This window comes from Olea europaea, unplaced genomic scaffold, assembly GCF_002742605.1.
Source record: "Olea europaea var. sylvestris unplaced genomic scaffold, O_europaea_v1 scaffold231, whole genome shotgun sequence".
NCBI classification, from domain to species: Eukaryota; Viridiplantae; Streptophyta; class Magnoliopsida; order Lamiales; family Oleaceae; genus Olea; species Olea europaea.
In genome coordinates this window covers 549241-567409 of record NW_019241194.1, presented here as the reverse complement: position 1 = coordinate 567409, position 18169 = coordinate 549241, and the positions used below count along the sequence as shown (strand labels likewise).

At 32.1% G+C, this 18169-nt stretch overlaps 1 long non-coding RNA gene and 1 pseudogene across 1 annotated transcript; one reads left to right on the top strand and one right to left on the bottom strand.

Moving 5' to 3' along the window:
* Nucleotides 1–7686: 7686 nt before the first annotated feature.
* LOC111381466 lies at nucleotides 7687–10404 on the bottom strand. Its single transcript, XR_002700345.1, has 2 exons — nucleotides 10270–10404; nucleotides 7687–10155 (listed from the first exon to the last, which is right to left on the bottom strand). It is a non-coding gene; the product is annotated as an uncharacterized LOC111381466 (long non-coding RNA).
* A 2625-nt stretch (nucleotides 10405–13029) lies between these two features.
* Nucleotides 13030–15454, top strand: LOC111381476 (annotated as a pseudogene).
* The last annotated feature ends 2715 nt before the right edge of the window (nucleotides 15455–18169 follow it).

Genomic DNA, 18169 nt, shown 5'->3' with positions numbered 1-18169 from the left:
GGAGATGAGTATCGAGAAAATCAAGTTCAAGGCTCTTAATTTGGGAGGTCATCAGATTGCATGCTGAGTTTGGAAAGATTATTATGCCAAGGTATTATCTTTGCAAAATTCTATATCTGTGGTAGTTGATTTACATTTTCTTGGATGTTTAGTAAATTACTGGGCCATAACCAAAGAAACTTAAAGCAATGGTACATTGAATTGTTGGAGATAGCATCTATGTTTGTTTTCTTGCTTAATTTTAGCATTTACGTTATATACAGTAATGTGACATAGATATTCAGTATTGCATGAGTGTTGTTATTATGGCATTGCATTTTAGTTGTTACAATTAGATAAATAGTTTCCTTTTTCTTCTCTATTATGTGGAAGTCAGTCGAAAACCATATTAAGTAGGTCTGAAAAATTGACATTTTATCAAAAGCTTTCCATTTTAGAAGCAACAATACTGCTCTCAAAGCCGTGGCTTGGGTCACTCGAATTACGTGTTAAATGTAATAAGAGGTTTAACCTTCCCTTAATTTACACCAATTGTTTATGGTTAAAGAACAATCCTACAAACATCTTATCGAAAATTCATAGTGCCCACACCTTTCATTCAAGTTGCATAAAAATTCTGTAATAGCTTTTGCATGTATAGACATCTTGTTTGAATTTTGCTCAGTGAGTTAAAACATTGCTTTGAGTATACTTTTGGTGATATTTACATGTCTTGATCTTATATCTTTAATAGTTTCTTCCAACAGTTTGTTGGTACACTAATCTTTATATTCTTTCTTTTAGTTTCTCAACAAGTCAAGAATCACATTTTTGTGTGATTTTAGTTTCTATCCATTGGATAGGTACATACAAGAGCAGCCACCATCCAATTAGAGGGATGATGATATGTGTCTTGCTTGTTTAACTCCTACTTATTCATTATCCTAAAACCCCATGGTTGAACATTGGCGAACTTAATTTGTAGAAATACTTCCAAATCAAGGAAACTGCATTCTTACCATTAGAAGTACCAATATCACACAGATTCTATAATGGTTGCTGCTCGCTATCCTCCTCATTCTTACCGTTTGATGTAAAAATATGTAATGCAAAGTATGCACCTTTTTGCACTTGATTTCCTCTAATTTTGACTGTAATCATGGTTAATTGCATCCTAATCATGGTTAATTGAAGCCAGACAAAAGTTCATTATCATCGCAAACTTCTCTAGACTGTAAGTTAATGAAATTTTCGCTAAATGAGTCATGGAGCTAGAGTTGTGCTTCTTATGAAGAGAAGTGTTATCTTGCTGAGAGAAATTCCAATCTTTAGTTTATTCATGTCCTTAAGTTTGACGTATCTAATGCTCAACACAAATAATTTTTGGTTATCTATGCTATTACATAGCCTATTACACTATGGCACGTGCCTTGCACGTGCGTCTCACTAGTATTATATAAAAGATTATTATTATTATTATTATTATTATTATTATTATTATTATTATTATTATTATTATTATTATTTCATATGAAAATATGGATGAAGTTGACAATCAAAATGAGGATATGGATCAAAACCTAGTTCACATTGCTAAGCATAAAGGCGAAATAGGAACCAACAAATCGACGTACCCAATCCCATGATGAGAGCCTCATTGCCCTATCGGGCATTGTTGAATCATTTGAAAAAATCACTAATGCTATGGAGCTAAACCACATCAATTGATAGTTGGTTCTAGAAAAATTACAAGGCATGAACATATACGAGTGTGACATACTACAAGTCATGAATATATTTGAGTTGGATGAGAGTCGGGCTAGAGTATTTATGAGCTTAATTGATAAGGAATTCAAGCGTGATTTGGTATATGCGAAGCTTGGTTGTGATCCACCTCCACTACTTTAGGATGTCATGCTTGGATAATTTAACAACCATATGTAAAAGTGCGATATCTATGTTGGTTTGAATTGCTACTTTCTAACAATAGAAATTCATTTAACTTTATTAGTTTATAGCATTTTTCGGGGTGGGGAGGGGGAGGTGGAGGGGGCAAATTTTCCTATTAAAACACAATATAGTTGTCGAATTGATGGTGAAGCTTTGTTTTAAATGGTTTTAAAGTTGTAATAATGTATTCTCTTTATATTTAGCTTGTTGGATTTTTTTATTACAATATACATTATTGATATCTTTTTTTTTTTTTTTAGATAGGGGAACCTACAGCCATTACCCTTCGGGTACGCACTGGATAAATCTTTGGACTGACGCAATAGCATGCAAATCATGCCAATCAGGTAAATCGCACTAGGCAAGCCCAATGTGATAGGCTTGATTAAGAAAGTGTTGGTAGAAAGAATCAAACTCATGACCGAAGGCCTCTGCGCTCGCCTACTCCACTAACTCGGTCGCCCCATGAGGGGCTATTGATATTTATTTTGTTATTACAAATGCATATTGCTACCATAATACACCATTTAAAATGCAGATGAAGGGGATACCAGCTTTAACTTATAAATGATTTGTACATAATGCTTTTGTTATTTTCAATTATTTTTTTGAAAAAAAAGTAAAAATCTATTGGTTAGGAAATAAATGATATAAATGATAAAAGTTGATGACATCATAAAATAAGGAAAATTGCAACAACGATCCCTAATCTTTTACTTTTTTTGCAGACTTTATCGTAACATTCACTTTGTACCACCAACGGTTCCAAATCTTTCAAAAATATTTATCTGAGATCCAAATAGATAGTTTTCATCCATTTTACCCTTAATTGACCAAAAAGTCAAAATTTAATTAATTTTGATCAAATTAAAATGGGCAAAGTGGTACTTTATATTTTTCTCATATTAAATATGTTAAAAAATTAAATTAAAAAGCTAAAAAATAAAAATAAATAAATATATAAACCCACCCCACCCTCTCCCTCCGTAAACCTCCAAATCAAGACAATATATTAACTCTTCTTCTCTGGCAAAACCTTATTAGAAACTGCCACCCACCAAAACACTCCTACTCACCACCATCCACTCACCATCATCACCTTCCAGCCCACAGCACATTCGAAAATCAAACCAGGTCAACTCACCCCACACTCGAAAAATCATTTTAAGAAAAATCAGTGCCCACTTCCATCCTTGTCAATTTGAAACCAAAAATCAAATTTATCTCTATCAAATCCAGTAATCAAATCCTACCCCACCCAAATCAAAACCAGAAATCAAATCACCCAACCACCAACATGCCACTGCACTAATTTTTCATTTAGAATGTCTTCGATAGCTGCAAATAACCCACATCATCGTTGTCATAACCACCCCCACCAATCATGAACATAGGCACACAGTCAATTTAGTTGGTACATAGAACATCTACTCCAAATAACAACATAAATTCAGAAATGACCGCATGGACCAACACTGTCTCCATTACCTCATCATATGAGTCAAACTCAGTTCTTGAACTCAACAGAAGCTTGACTCCATTACCAATTGGTACTGTATTTGATGATTGAGATTTGGGTTTAGATGAAGATTTGATCCCTATTTCAAAACTTTCTTCTCAACTCGGATTGCATGTTTCGAGATTTCCTCATTGATGTTGAGAGGTGGTGGAGCCAAGTGTGGGAATGGGGAGTCATATCGGGGATGGAGGTGCCAACGTTGTGTGGGTGGTGGCAAGCAATGCCGGTCCTGTGATTTTTGGAGCCTGAGGCGAACTTCAAAAATTAGGCCCCCAAAATCAACTTAAATGCAAAATCCAACAAAACATATTATGTATTATACAATATATCGCTAACTTAAAATTTAATAGTAAAACAACAAATAAATATATTATACAAAATATTTATATTATAAAATAACAAAACTAACAATGTTTCAAATAATCATTTAAATACTATTTGCCTTGTTGTTTTAGAGACAAAAACATTAATCAAATCTGAATAATTTAGTTATTCAACAATTTCTTTCTCTATTGATAGCATAGCTAATCTGTTCAATTTTTCTTGTGACCTAGTTGATCGGAGGTAAGTCTTGATCAACTTCAATTGGAGAAACTTCTTTTCACAAAATATTTCAATCATTTCACAATTAAAGTTTTCAATATAGTTACTATGTGCGCCTGAGCAATTGATTCTACAATAACCAATCATATAAACCAACCATGCCACAATTATATAAGCCGATAAGGCTTCAAACATTTTCAATATATTTAATAACAAGTTAGGGCAAGCCATTACTTACATGAGAAGTAGAATTTCGACGAAAATGATGGAATCACGTCGTTGAGAATTCTGTCGTCACAATTCACAAGCCTGAAATAAATATTTGGCATCAACCACCAATACAAAACCAAAAGCGGAAACCAAAATCAAAACGTGGAAACCAAACCAAACCAGAGACAAAATTCATTTCAATTGATATTGTTCACCTTACTACTATCTCACAAAAACAACGAACCTAAAATATCTATGGCACCAATCATGTGCATAAGGTCTTCAAATAACGTACGATTGAACATGAGCACAAGTAAAGGAAAACAAAAATCTGGTTACTAGACTGCTACGTATGATTTATGTACTAATGTTATGGCTCCATTTGGGATTTGACAGTTCATCAAATATATCATTAGCAACAGGACAACTGACATATAACATCTTTGCTAATCAATAGATGTTTTTATTTTTTCAATAGTAATAAAATAGAAGAAACACAAGAGTTGGGAAGCACGACCAAAGGAAAAATGAGGCAAACCTTCATCAGCAAGACAGCAACACTCTGATTGAGATAATTGTAGTCAAAGGCCCTTCTTAACATCAATCTACCTGAAATAAAACTACGTACACAAGCTAAGTAAGAGAAATTGTAATTTTTCAAGGAGTTTACTCTGTCATGAATCTTGACAAGAAAAAATTAATTACATAATAAACATTCCATGATCAAATCGAAGAAGACAGGCAATAAATTGATGATCGGCACAAAAAAGAGAGGTAACGAATACTGAAAAAGGGCAATAAATTAGGCCTTTAGGGTTGAAAATGAGCAACTTCTTGTTCTTGTGATTTGTGAAGAGTGAAGAGAAGGAAATGGGATTTGAGAACTGGCACAAAGAAGATAAGGAGGGTCGGCCAAGGAAATGAAGCCCTCGTCGAATCACAGTCATCGGTCCAATGATTCTTGGAGTTGGATTGGAGGCGGAGGTCGAGTTGGATATCGTAGTCGTCGAAGAGGAGATGAGGAATGAAATATAAGATCCAATTTTCCTCATATATATATATATAATTGGGCAAAAAATAGGCCCATCCGATTTTGGGCCTAGAAGAAAATAATGAATGGAATGGATCCCCTATATTTACAACCAAAAAAAGAAAAATAAAAAAATAATCTTTGGGCCAAAAATAGGCCCCCTTAGATTTTGGGCCTGAGACCCCAGCCTCAATAGCCTCAAAGCAGGACCGGCTATGGTGGCAAGGAGGAGGAAGGGTGATGGTTGTTTATGTTTTGGAATATATTATAATTGTATTTTATTCTTATTTTCTTTTAACTAATTATTATAAGGGATAAATGGGAATTAATAGCAAAATACCATTTTGCCCTTTTTAATTTGGTCAAAATTAAATAAATTTTTACTTTTTTTGTCCGCTAATGGTCAAATGAACCTCAAATGCATATTTTTGAAAGGTTTGAGACAATGGGTGGTACAAAGTGAATGTTAAGATAAGTTTGCAAAAAATTGAAAGAATATGGACTGCTGCTATAATTTTCCCCACAAAATATATGGTAAGTAAATTTGTCCAAGTTTGTCTCCCTTGATTGAAAAATTTTCATGGAAAAAGTAACAATTTCTATGGAAAATAGTGACCATCAAACAACAAGAGTTTAAAAAATTGACTATTTCCAAGGAAAATAATGACTATCAAATAGAAGATGGAAAAGTACAATATTTTTCTACGTAAAAATATTAAGTCAATTAAAGGCATTTGATTGATAATTTTCATGCAAATAATTTCTAGACAATTCAATTGCCAAGAAAATTTTTTATCTCCATGAAAATTTCATACTTGTAATCAAACGCATTCTTAGACTTCATCAATCACATATTTACCATGGCTGCATTACAAGCTTTCTAATAGTTTTTGAATAGATAAACATAGTGTAAAATATCGTATCAAATAATATTTTTTTAATAAGAAAAATTTAAAAAGGTTAAAAATATCAAATTGGGTAACGCAGGGTCTGTCTCTCAAATGATTTTGCAGAATTTCAAATGTTTTATGTTTTTAATTGACGTAATTAATATGGTTATTAAAACTTTAATTTGATTTAAGTGTTTTAATTTATTCTCTTTTTTTTTTTTTTTTTTTTTTATTAGAGTATTGTGTCTAGCTTTCTTGTAAAAAAATGAGATGGTCAAACACATCTTCGAACGACCCACAATTGATGATCCAACTCGGTCGGAATTTGACCAAAAAGACAACTTCGACTTCGTCCAAAAATTCGGCTCCTGATTAGATCGATTAGGAACCCCTTCACAGAGATTCTTGTGTTCATCATTTTGTTCTACATTTGCCAGTTTTGTTTTTGGTCTATGACAATGAGCAAACATTTGGTAAGAAATATTTCGTAAACAAATAAAAGAAAGAAGAATTTATATAAATGTCACTAAAATTAAAAATGCACAAAAAATTTACATTTGCACCAATTTCTTCCAAAAATATCAAATTTTTGCTGTAAAATGTCCATTTTACTCTTTGTGACACCTTTTTAGGAGCAATAAATGCTTGATTCGAATGTAATTAATGGTGTGATGTGATAATTTGTTTTGTATATTTTAAACATTTAAGATATGATTATTATATGGATAATATGAATTTTTTTTAATAAAAAGGTGAAAAATTTATAAAAAAACACAAACACGTATGAGCACAAGCACTACCTTCTTCTTCACCATATTCATTCCATCATCAACGGGGGAAAGCTATTGGATTGATCATCCATCTCAAAGGTGAGCTACTAGAAATTGTATATATTTTCATCTCATAGTTTACTCCTTTAAAATATTTAATACAATATGGTCAAATTTAATTAAACTTTTTGAATCTCTTATTCATTGATGTGTTTTATTTTTGATATATTTTTTGAAGATGCCTTTAATACCAACATATTGTGATGAAGCATTGAGTTATTCTTTATTTTAATGAAATATTGAGTTATTTCTTATTCAGTTTTGGGAAGATATTGTGATGTTGTGTTGAGAATTGATTACCACTAATTTCTTCAATAATTTCTTCCAAAGAACTAAATGCAGGGTTTCGAAGCTGTCCCAAAATTTATGGCACTTCAATTGTCGAATAGTGTCGTAAAAAATGTCGAGTTAGACATGTGAACTGTCGAGCTCAACATTTACTAACTGTCGGGATGGACAATTTAACTATCGACTTCAACACTTGAAAACTGTTTAAACCCTTTATTTCCCTTTCTGCTATTTATTCTAAAACTAATTACTAGTAGGCGAACTTTAAAGCTTGGCAAAGAAGCATATACTCCCACAAAAATTGCGAAAAGTATGCAGTGAAGCAAGGACCAAAAAGGGGTAAATAAAAAGTTAATTCGGCAGATACACACATATAGATGAGAATGTTCCTATTAGCTCGAAAAGCAATTACGTTCACAACCAAACCACCAAAAACTCCAAGAAACAATCATTAGAGTAGTATGCAAGCAATTTTTAGCATTACATCTCACCAGCTCAAATCCCAGTAAAAAAACAATATACCACAAGTTGTATGGAGAATCTCTTTACTTTAATGTAGATTTAGAAGTGTTGGGAGCACAACACAATAGAACGACAAAAAGGATAAAAGAAAGTGAAAGATCAGGCATACCTGCGATAACACGTCCAATTGACAATGAATTACTGAATAGTGGTTTCACTAAAATACACCATCAATAGAATGCATGAATAAATAATGTCCGTACTCAAGCTCAAAAGGTAACAACGAATACAAGGTGCAAAGAACAAACTAATTATATAAACCTTAAAATGCATGGGAAACAACATACTAGGTAATCACCCACCCTCACGTGCTGCAGATCCCATTAACAAATAACATATTCGGTTTAATGGTGCCTCAAGCCTTATCCACAGTACAGGTCTAAACATGACATGCTCCCGAGTTCTACAAGAATTTGGGAAGAAAGGGTAAAGGAAGTAAGAGAAATGTACACTGATGATCAATAAAGGATGAATTAAAGGTAGTCAGTCCACTGTAGATTGGATTATAGTTAATGTTAGAATAAGATTTATTTTTCAAAGGATTAAATAAAATAGAGAAGATATAACATTTTTGCATTTCTTTTTATTCTGTTATTTATGTGAGTGAGGTTGGATTGTGTAGTGGCATTAACTTTGGAATGATAAATAAACTCCACTGGTTGGAAAAACAGTATAGAAGTAAAATGATCACTAGAAATCCAAAATGAAATGAACGATTAGATTCAAAAGATAAAACATTTTTCTTCCATATGCTTCAATTGAACTAGAAACTCATCTCTATTACCAACCGCTAATCCTTACATTTGAAGTTTCATTAATTTAAGTCCAGGAATCAGAGGTATTGTACAATTCATAGTCACGTTTCCTCGAAATAAATACCTAAAATCATATTTCAAAATTATTCAGCATCCTACCTATAATATCCTAAATTTTTATTACTAGTCATTAGATTAATAATTAGGACTTAAGTGCGCCATTATTAAAGTCTAATGACCTTATTGGTTATTGATTGAGTTAAATTTTAGTTAAATGACCTTATTAATTACTAGCCAATCTTTGAGGACCTAAGTGAAGAGTTAAATTGGAAGTTAAATAAAATTATATGTAAATATGTCAATTAGCCATGATTAGATATGATTTATTTGACCACATGCATTATTTACCATATTTTAAACAAAGTAATTGCTTTGACTAATAAATAAAGGTAATTGATTTAACCACATACATTATTTACACTAAAATTCAAGTCAAGTCAATTGATTTGATCACATGATTAAATGTATTGATTTGACAACTTTCAAGATAATGTACCAATTATGCTTTTACCATGTCTAACATCTAGCCATTTCCTTTCAACTTTCTACACATGGTCCTAGAACTTGCACTATAAATAGGAGTTAAACTCAATATTGAACTATCCTTCACCAATTATTTACACTTTCCCTCTCCCTCTCTATTACTTTGTCTCTACACCTTTACTCTTTTTCTCATTTTTTTCATATTAAATATAGTCATACACTTACACAATCACTCAACCCAACACGCGGTTCAATGATCTCCTTCCAACAGTCATTTCTTCTATCATTTTTGAATTGTCAAGTGAAAGGTAAGTGTAGTAATACGAATTATTCTTCATGTCATTGCACATTTGCAAAGAATGGAGGTTCCAATACTCCACCAGATAATTCAATAATCAAAAAGGGTATTGTGGGTGGTATTATACTTTATGTTCTAGTATTAATAAATTTACCATCTTGGTGGTGGACTAAAATAAAAATCATCAAACAGAATGGAAATCATACATAAATATTCAAATTCCTCACAACACCTTTCTATTACATAGAATTTCTTAAACAGGTATATTCCTATAAAATTTGAAACCCAAATTGCCATATTAGATTTACATAACCCTTCATATTTCATCAAGTAGGCACAACAAATTCCAAACAATAGCAAATCCAAGGACCATACATCTTAAAAATGAAACATATTATATAAATAAAACTCTCAACTTCTAATCAAGAGAAATCTTTACCTAAATGGCATTTAGAGCACAGATAATGCAGTCATTCAACAAAATAGACATGTATAAAAATTGACTAAAAAAAGAAAGCTTATCATAAGAACATTTTAAGTTTTCAGTTTCCATCCATGCTTTGGAAGTTGGAACTTATTATTAAATTTCCTTTATAAAAAATCCAAAACCCTAAAGTGAGGAAGAAAGAGGGAATACCATGTGGGGGTACTTATCTTGATAAAAAAAACCCGAGTGTTTTAGAGCTTAATGTTGAGGTACTGATCCACAGAGTGTAATGTACCTCTTAATGCTAAATCGTTCTTCAACGCCACGGTCACTTCTCGACCCACCAAATCCTTGAAGTACGAGAAGAACAGCTACATCATATCAAATCAAACACTAGATGAACAACAAGAAGCAATTGGAATATTCAATAAAGTAGGAAATTTTCAAAAGAACAAAAAATATCTATAGATTTTATGAAATTTTACCATTTTGAGTGAGAAAGTTGGTGACATTCTCAATCGCTAATGATAAAATTCAAGATCTGCTGGGGTACAAAGTGTGCCTTGAAACAGTTGCTATATTCGAAAGAAGAACTAATTTGAGAGGGTATTAACTCCCTGTTTGACCCCAATTACCTGAAAATGAAAATGGGGGGAATAGTATATTTTATAAAAATAAATGGTTGAAAAGAAAGAAAAATTTTCGATTTACGTGTAATATTATTTTATGGAAGATTGTGTGATTGAATATAGGAGAGAAAAAAATAGAATGTAATGTAATTTAATTTAATGGGGATCAAACGGAGGCTAAGTCGAGTCTTTTAAAGATTTTTATAGACAATTTTTTAGTAATATTTTTTGGGTTAATTTCACAAACGGTCACTAAACTTACCTAAAAATTTCAAAACGGTCACTAAAATTGCAAACTTTCAGAAATGGTCATTGAAGTTTTAGGATTGTTTCGCTAATGGTCATTCTATTTGTTGGTAGCACCATTTGGACCATTATGATTTAATTTATACTTAAAGGACCGAAAGGACCTCAAGTGCAAAAATAAAAATAAAAAATAAATAAAATAAAACTTGCAAAAAACATCTAAAACCCTCCCAAAACCAAAGGAGAAAAAGCCCAAATGAAAGAGGAGGATTGTGTTGAATACTCCTAGACAAGTTCAAGCAACACAGACTCAAGTTAAAGATTTATATTTAGTCTACCCTCCCTCCCTGGCTCCAATAGCCCTCCAAAGTAACAACAAACTGCATAACCAATATTGGAAAAGAGAATTTTCGATTCTCCCAACACGGATGAGCTCTATGGAAAGACTCTCATTCTCTAGAATATATTTTGCTCAAATTTGGGGGTCTTAATTTCTGTTTACTTAAAGTTTTAGATTAATATGACATGGAAATCTATTTGAATGTCTCATCCGATTCCAGAGTAATTTTTTTCCCTTTTGAGCGAAAACCAAATATTATATTGAAAATTGCCATGGGAAGCAACCCATATACATATTCATAGACAAAAAGTGTAAATGTCATTGAAAGGAATTATATATCACCATAAAAACAATAGAACACAACCAACAAAATCCCAATACTACTTTATTTAATCCTGAATCTTAGAACTCCTTCCTAGATAACTCTGTCATTTACCTATAATCATAAATAAACAATCAAAAGTATACCAACTAGTTTCATTATGAAAGTAATGCTAAATAGAGTAACTTTAGAATAATCTGAATGAGAAAGTTGTAACTTTAAAAGAATCTAAATTTTTTTTGTGGGACCCCACATAAAGCCAGCATTCCATCAAGTAACTTCATGTGATTCAGCTCCACCTGGTAAAAAGTTAAAAATGAAGCAATATTTTGATTACAGAAAAAAAGATTTTGAATACGGACAAAAAATCCTTAAAAAAAAAAGAAGTTCTAACCTTCATCTTGTTCCTCCACATTGACATGTCAAATAAATTTTAGAAGGTTGTGGTCCCGCCTCTTTGATTTTTGCAGAAAAATTGCAGAAATAGGCAAAGTCTAGTGCGGTTTGAAGGAGGATTTGAGGATTAGGGTTCCTGATTGGTAGCTCAATAAAAGATCAAGGTCTTTCTAGATGAAATTTGAGGATATTTTCTCGTTTGGAAGCTCAAGAAAAGACTAAGAACCCTAATGAAGTTTGGCCAGACGTGTATGAACGGACTTCTTCTCTTGTGGGAGGGAGGGTTAGATGAAATTTTCACTTGAGGCACTCAAGGTTCTGTATTCACATGTTTTAATCCTTTAAGTTTGAATTAAAATCATAACGGTCCTATTGGTAATAATAAACCTAAGATGGTAATGAGCCGAGCCGAGTCGAGTCGGCTCGCGAGCCGAAAATCAAGGCTCGGACTCAGGTCGAGATTTTTTAAGATGGGCTTTTTTTGGCTCGAGCCGAACCGACAAAAAGCTGGGCCAAAAAATCGAGACTCGGCCCGAGCTTTCGGCTTGGGCCTGATCGAGCCGAGCTGACTTGGGGTTTTTTTTCCTTTTCCTCCCTTTTTTTCCTTTAAAAGGCAGTTGTAGCTGCCTTTTTTTAAGGCAGCATGCTACCTTTATTCGAAGGCAGCAGACTACCTTTACAAAGGCAAAAGCCAACTGCCTTTCAGACTGCCTTACATTTTTTTTCGAGCCTACTCGTGAGCCACACGAGCCGGCTCGAGCTCGGCCTGACATCCCAAGATGGGGCTCGGTTTGATCGAGCCTTGAGCCGAACCGGCTCGAGCTTTTTGCGGGCCAAGCCACGGGCGACTTGAGCCCTCGAGCCTTTTTATCATCCTTAAATAAACCTTTTATTAAAACGGCCACGTCATCATTTAACGTAGCCACGTCAACATTTAACACTACCAACTTAACAGAGTCACCATTAGCGAAATCGTCCTAAAACTTCGGTGACCGTTTCAAAATTCGTAGATAAGTTCAGTGACCGTTTGTGAAATTAACCCAATAATTTTTTGTTGAATTTGTACATGGAATTAATGAAAATATTTATTAGCTAAGATTGACTCATGTCGTACCCTGTAATTTTCAAAGTTTTTGTACAATTTTTCTTCTAGTCATATCTCATTTAATGAAGGATATATATAACGTATTGAAATTATTCAAAGGGATAGAAATGTCCGAAAATGACAATTTCGCAAGCTCTTTAAAAAAGTGACATTTTTGTAAATGCAAACCCAAATTTTGACATCCAATGTAATTTTCACTAAAAGAAAATGAACGACGTTGATGTGTCGAAGCAGATACAATAGATGGTGAGATTCATTCGACAAGAAGCTGAAGAGAAAGCCAATGAGATCTCCGTTTCTGTAGAGGAGGTTTTTTTTTCATTGGTCTTTTTTTTCATCCGTATAATGTAATCGATTCACAATTGAATGTGCAAATATTGCATTTGTTTGTAGAAATTCAACATTGAGAAATTGCAACTAGTTGAAACCAAAAAGAAAAAGGTCCGGAAAAAGTACAAGCAAAAGAACAAGGAGGTGGAAGTTCGTAAAAAGATGTAAGCGATTTATCAATCCTAAGGATTTTGACATGAAGTTTTAGATTTTGAATTGGATAAAAGTAACATTATTGTGTATGCAGTGAGTACTCGATACAGTTAAATGCATCTCGTATTAAGGTTCTTCAGGCACAAGATGAAATGGTCAATGCTATGAGAGATGCTGCAAGTAAAGAGCTTCTGCGTGTTTCGGAGGACAAAAATGCATATAAAGATCTTCTCAGAGGATTGATTGTTCAAGTACCGACCTTTGCTATACAATCCAAATGCTATTTACAATGTTTTCCATTTTTAACTAAGTTCATGCCTACTGAGGATTCAAAACAAAATTTTAATTTAAGTCAAAGCCAATAATTAATCTCAACCACAAATTTTTTGGAACTCATAACTTTTCAATCACTCATTTAATCATTTTTTATTAAAATTTACTAAAAATCTGATTTTCATCCTACCAAAAACCCCTGGCTTAAGCTATCTATTTTAATCTACATTAGAAAATAATATGTCCTGCAAAAAGCAATGTTGAATAGTTGTCTAAAGTACTCTAGTCTCAGTATTTTGTGTACTTTTCCAATTTCTATGTAAAAGAAGTCTATGAGTACATGTGTGTAAGGAAAAATGAGATAGACTGAATTCATTCTTTCTTTCTCCAACTGGTTTTTCATTTTGCCTTATTTGTCATCAATTAATGATAGGTGAGTTATTGAGTGATGAAAAGGATAAGGATTTGATAAGTTTCATAAACTTTAAGGGTCCGTTTGATTGCAAATGTTAAAAAGGCAAACCAATTCTATGTAAGCTGGAAAAGAAAAATTCATCAAAACCATAGAAATTCGATTCTATTGAATTGGCCAAAAACATGCTTTCAGTGTTTATACTTTGAAATTCGAACTCCATTTTCACTTTCGTATCAAAGAGCTAAAGTAGAAAATGAATTCTTTGGATGTGATATTTTCTATGGAATTGGTTCCAATCAAATGAACCCTAAAGTTTAATGGTCAATGGAAAACATTATGCAAAGTTCAAGGCCATTTGTATTTTTAACCATCGCTATACCTATTTTCTTTTTCTTTTTTCATTCAAAACATGGAAGTAGAGTTGTAAGCCAAAAATATCTTCACTAATAATGTTGGGACTGTCAATTATCTTGTGTTTTGGTTTGGATCCACATACATTAATGACATATTTGATAAGAAGGATCAAATAAAATTAGCCAAATCATTAGTACAATGTACGAACTACACTAAAGTTCTTCTTGGTGCTTCCTTATTAAATCTAAGCTCCTAACGAAGAATTAGTGAGTCTGTTACTTCGAATGACTTTTCAGAGAAACTTTCTACTCCAATGGAATTAATATTTAGCTCTGAGTTAGTATATTTAAGAATTTGCATCTTCAATAATCTAAATTCATGGGGACACAAAGTATTGAGTCAAATAAAATAAATTTCGTAAGACCTAATTACATTAAAGGAATTGTCTTTTACTTGAAAGTGATAACCTATGATAAATCATTCCACTAAGAAGATGCTATTCTCGATGATGGTTTAAGAAGAGGATAAAGAAAGTTATGGCAATTTAAAAAATTAGAAACAAGCTAATCTAAAAGAACATGCTAGCTTCATCGTTGGTCCTCACTATAGGTGGAGTAAGTAATTGCTTAAGACCTCTCTCTAATCAGGATTCCAAAGAGATTTTATTATATATTATAATTATAAATAATATAGAAAATTTTTCAAAAAAGAAAAAGTTGTACATTCTTACACTGTGATATGGCAAAATTTCTGTATAAGAGCTAAATATTTTTTTAAAATTGTAGAATACACACGTGAAATTTTGTAATGTACTAGGGTATCTCGAAGATGACTTGTGCCTCTTGCAAGTCCTTACCTCTCCTCCACAAATTATATGGGAATGGTCATAGGTAATAGCCTCTTTAGGTTAGAACAAAAGATTTTGTTCAAAAAAGTGAGAATGACACTCTAGTCTGGTGATATACGCAGGGTGTGTGTGTGTGTGTGTGTGTGTGTGTGTAGTTTTTATCTTCTATCAAGCAATGGAAAAATTTTAATGATAATGTGAAAGATCCAAGACTTAGAGATGCTAAAAGTTTAGCTTCTAACATTATGAATTTTATTTGATCTACTTTTGCTTGGATAATGTAGCACGCCAAATACAGTTGCTTTTTTCTCTTAATTTCTCGGGATTCTGACTAGCAAGCTTGTGTGATTCAGGTTAACCATTCTCTGCCACTTAATGAACTAACTTGAAAAATTCATTCGGCTATTGATTCTAGACTTTACTTGTAACGCCTCCAAATTTTTATAAATGTTGGAGTGTTAAGAAAAACTCAATTTTCTCTTTAATAATTGCAGAATGTCTCAAATAAAAATAAATTCTTTATTTTCAATTATAAATATCAATTTAAATGCGAGATCTGAATTTCTAAAAATTTAAACAGAATCAATGGACTAATCAAACAAAATAGCCTTTGAACAAATAAAACTAACAATTAAATATAGAGACATGAAAAAAAAACTAACTATTTAACTTCTTTTTCCTTTCATCGATTCAATTGGCAGTCCGCATCATCATTCCGCCACAATTCCAATCGAACCGAACTAACCTGTAAAAATTTGTAAGAGTGAATATTCGAAAAACAACCAGTAAGGTACGTGCAGTTTTCATACACAATTATATAGCAAATAAAATTTACACTTCATATCACTCTATTCTTTATGGAGTATATTGGTGACCAAGTGACACACCCATTTTAGGTTCTCTTGTAATCTTGTTGGATTTCATCTCCCTTTTTATAGAACCCAAATGTCCACTGCCAATCCTTGTATATTTAATCGAATACAAAAGCATAAGAAAATGAGAACACTTGTATTTAAAGTATCTTACTTCGTCTAATAATTAAAAGAATTACAATATCTCTTCTACTTTCTCGACCGTGTCAATAAAATCGTGATTGACTTTTTGAAATTATCTGTCGTGTAAAATTTCATAGTGGAAAATTATGGGACAATTGCACAATATTTATAGTAAAAAAAGTAGTTGAGTCATAGTACAAATTTTGATGAAAGAAAACATGTACCAAACTTGGATAGGAATTAAATTTTGGTAAAAAAATCATGATCATGTACTTGAATTGAAGTACAATATATAATAAATACTTATATTACCAAAAATAGATTCATAACCAACCACTAAAAGTATGATCTCTTTGTACCTACACGTGACCATCAATATTAACAATTAACTAAATTAAGAGCTTATTTGGGAGTGATTTTTCATCTCAAAAAATTGATTTTTTGACCGTTATTTCATTATTTCAGCCGTAAAGTTTGACTTTTTCTCTCACAGATGGTCCCCACTTTTCTCCTAACGGTCACAAAATCAATTTTCAAAATCACTCCCAAACGGGGCCTAAATTTTCAACCATAAATATCAATTTAAACGTGAGATCTAAGTTATTAAAAAATTTAAACACAATCAATGGACTAATTAAACAAATGAGTCTTTGAACAAATAAAACTAACAATTAAATTTAGAGACATGAAAAAATAAACTAACTATTTAACTTCTTTTTCCTTTCATCAATTCACTTGCCAGTCCGCATCATCATCTCGCCACACTTTCAATCGGCCCAAACTAACCAGTAAAAATTTGAAAGAGTGAGTATTCAAAAAACACCCAATAAGATACGTACAGTTTTCATACACAATTATATAGCAAATAAAATCAACACTTCATACCACTCGACTCTTTATAGAGTATATCGATGACCAAGCGACACACCCATCTTAGGTCCTTTTATAATCCCGTAGGATTTCATCTCTCTTTTTATAGAGCCCGAAGGTCCATTGGAAATCCTTGCATATTTAATTGAATATAAAAGCATAAGGAAACGAAAACACTTGCACATAAAGTATCTTACTTTGTTTAATAATCAAAAGAATTCCAATATCTTTTCTACCTTCTTGATTGTGTCAATAAAATCGTGATTGACTTTTCGAATTTATCTGTCGTGTAAAATTTCTTGGTGGAAAATTATGGGACAATTGCACACCATTTATAATAAAGAAAAAGTAGTTGAGTCTTAGTACAAATTTTGATGGAAGAAAACATTTACTAAACTTGGATAGGAATTAAATTTTGGTAAAACAAATCATGATATGACACCTGTACTTGAATTGATATAAAATATATAATAAATACTTATCTCACGAAAAATAGATTCCTATCCAAGCACTAAAAGTATGATCGCTATGTACCTACAAGTGACCATCAATATTAACAATCAACTAAATTAAATATATTAATTGTCAATTATTTTAAACTTCAATATCTCGGCTCCTATTTATCTTAATTAACTTTTTCTCAAGCCTAAAATACATGATTAGATACGAGTTATCCAACCATTACCATACTGATATACTTATTATCACTCTATCAAAATAAAAATATTCAATCAAAACCGTAGGATTTAGAACATTTTTAACTTTAGTTCCTCAATTTTCAAAATAATAAAATATGATACATAGAACCGGTAAGTTTATATTCTAAAATTTTCGGGGTGTTACAATAACCCCTTCTTAAAAGATTTCGTTGTGGAAATTAACTTAGTCGAAAAGCTTTGAATACTTGACTTTGACATATTCATAATAGTACATAACATAAAGTAAGAAAACTCATAATCATATTAAAAGAATGACATCTGTTGTCATACCTCGGATCAATTGGAGAGTGGTTGAATACCGAGCATCGTGTGCCAAGAATTCTTTACACATTACAGTATTAAAATTTTTATGAAAACATTATCCTTAAACTCATAATCCTTATAAAAACTC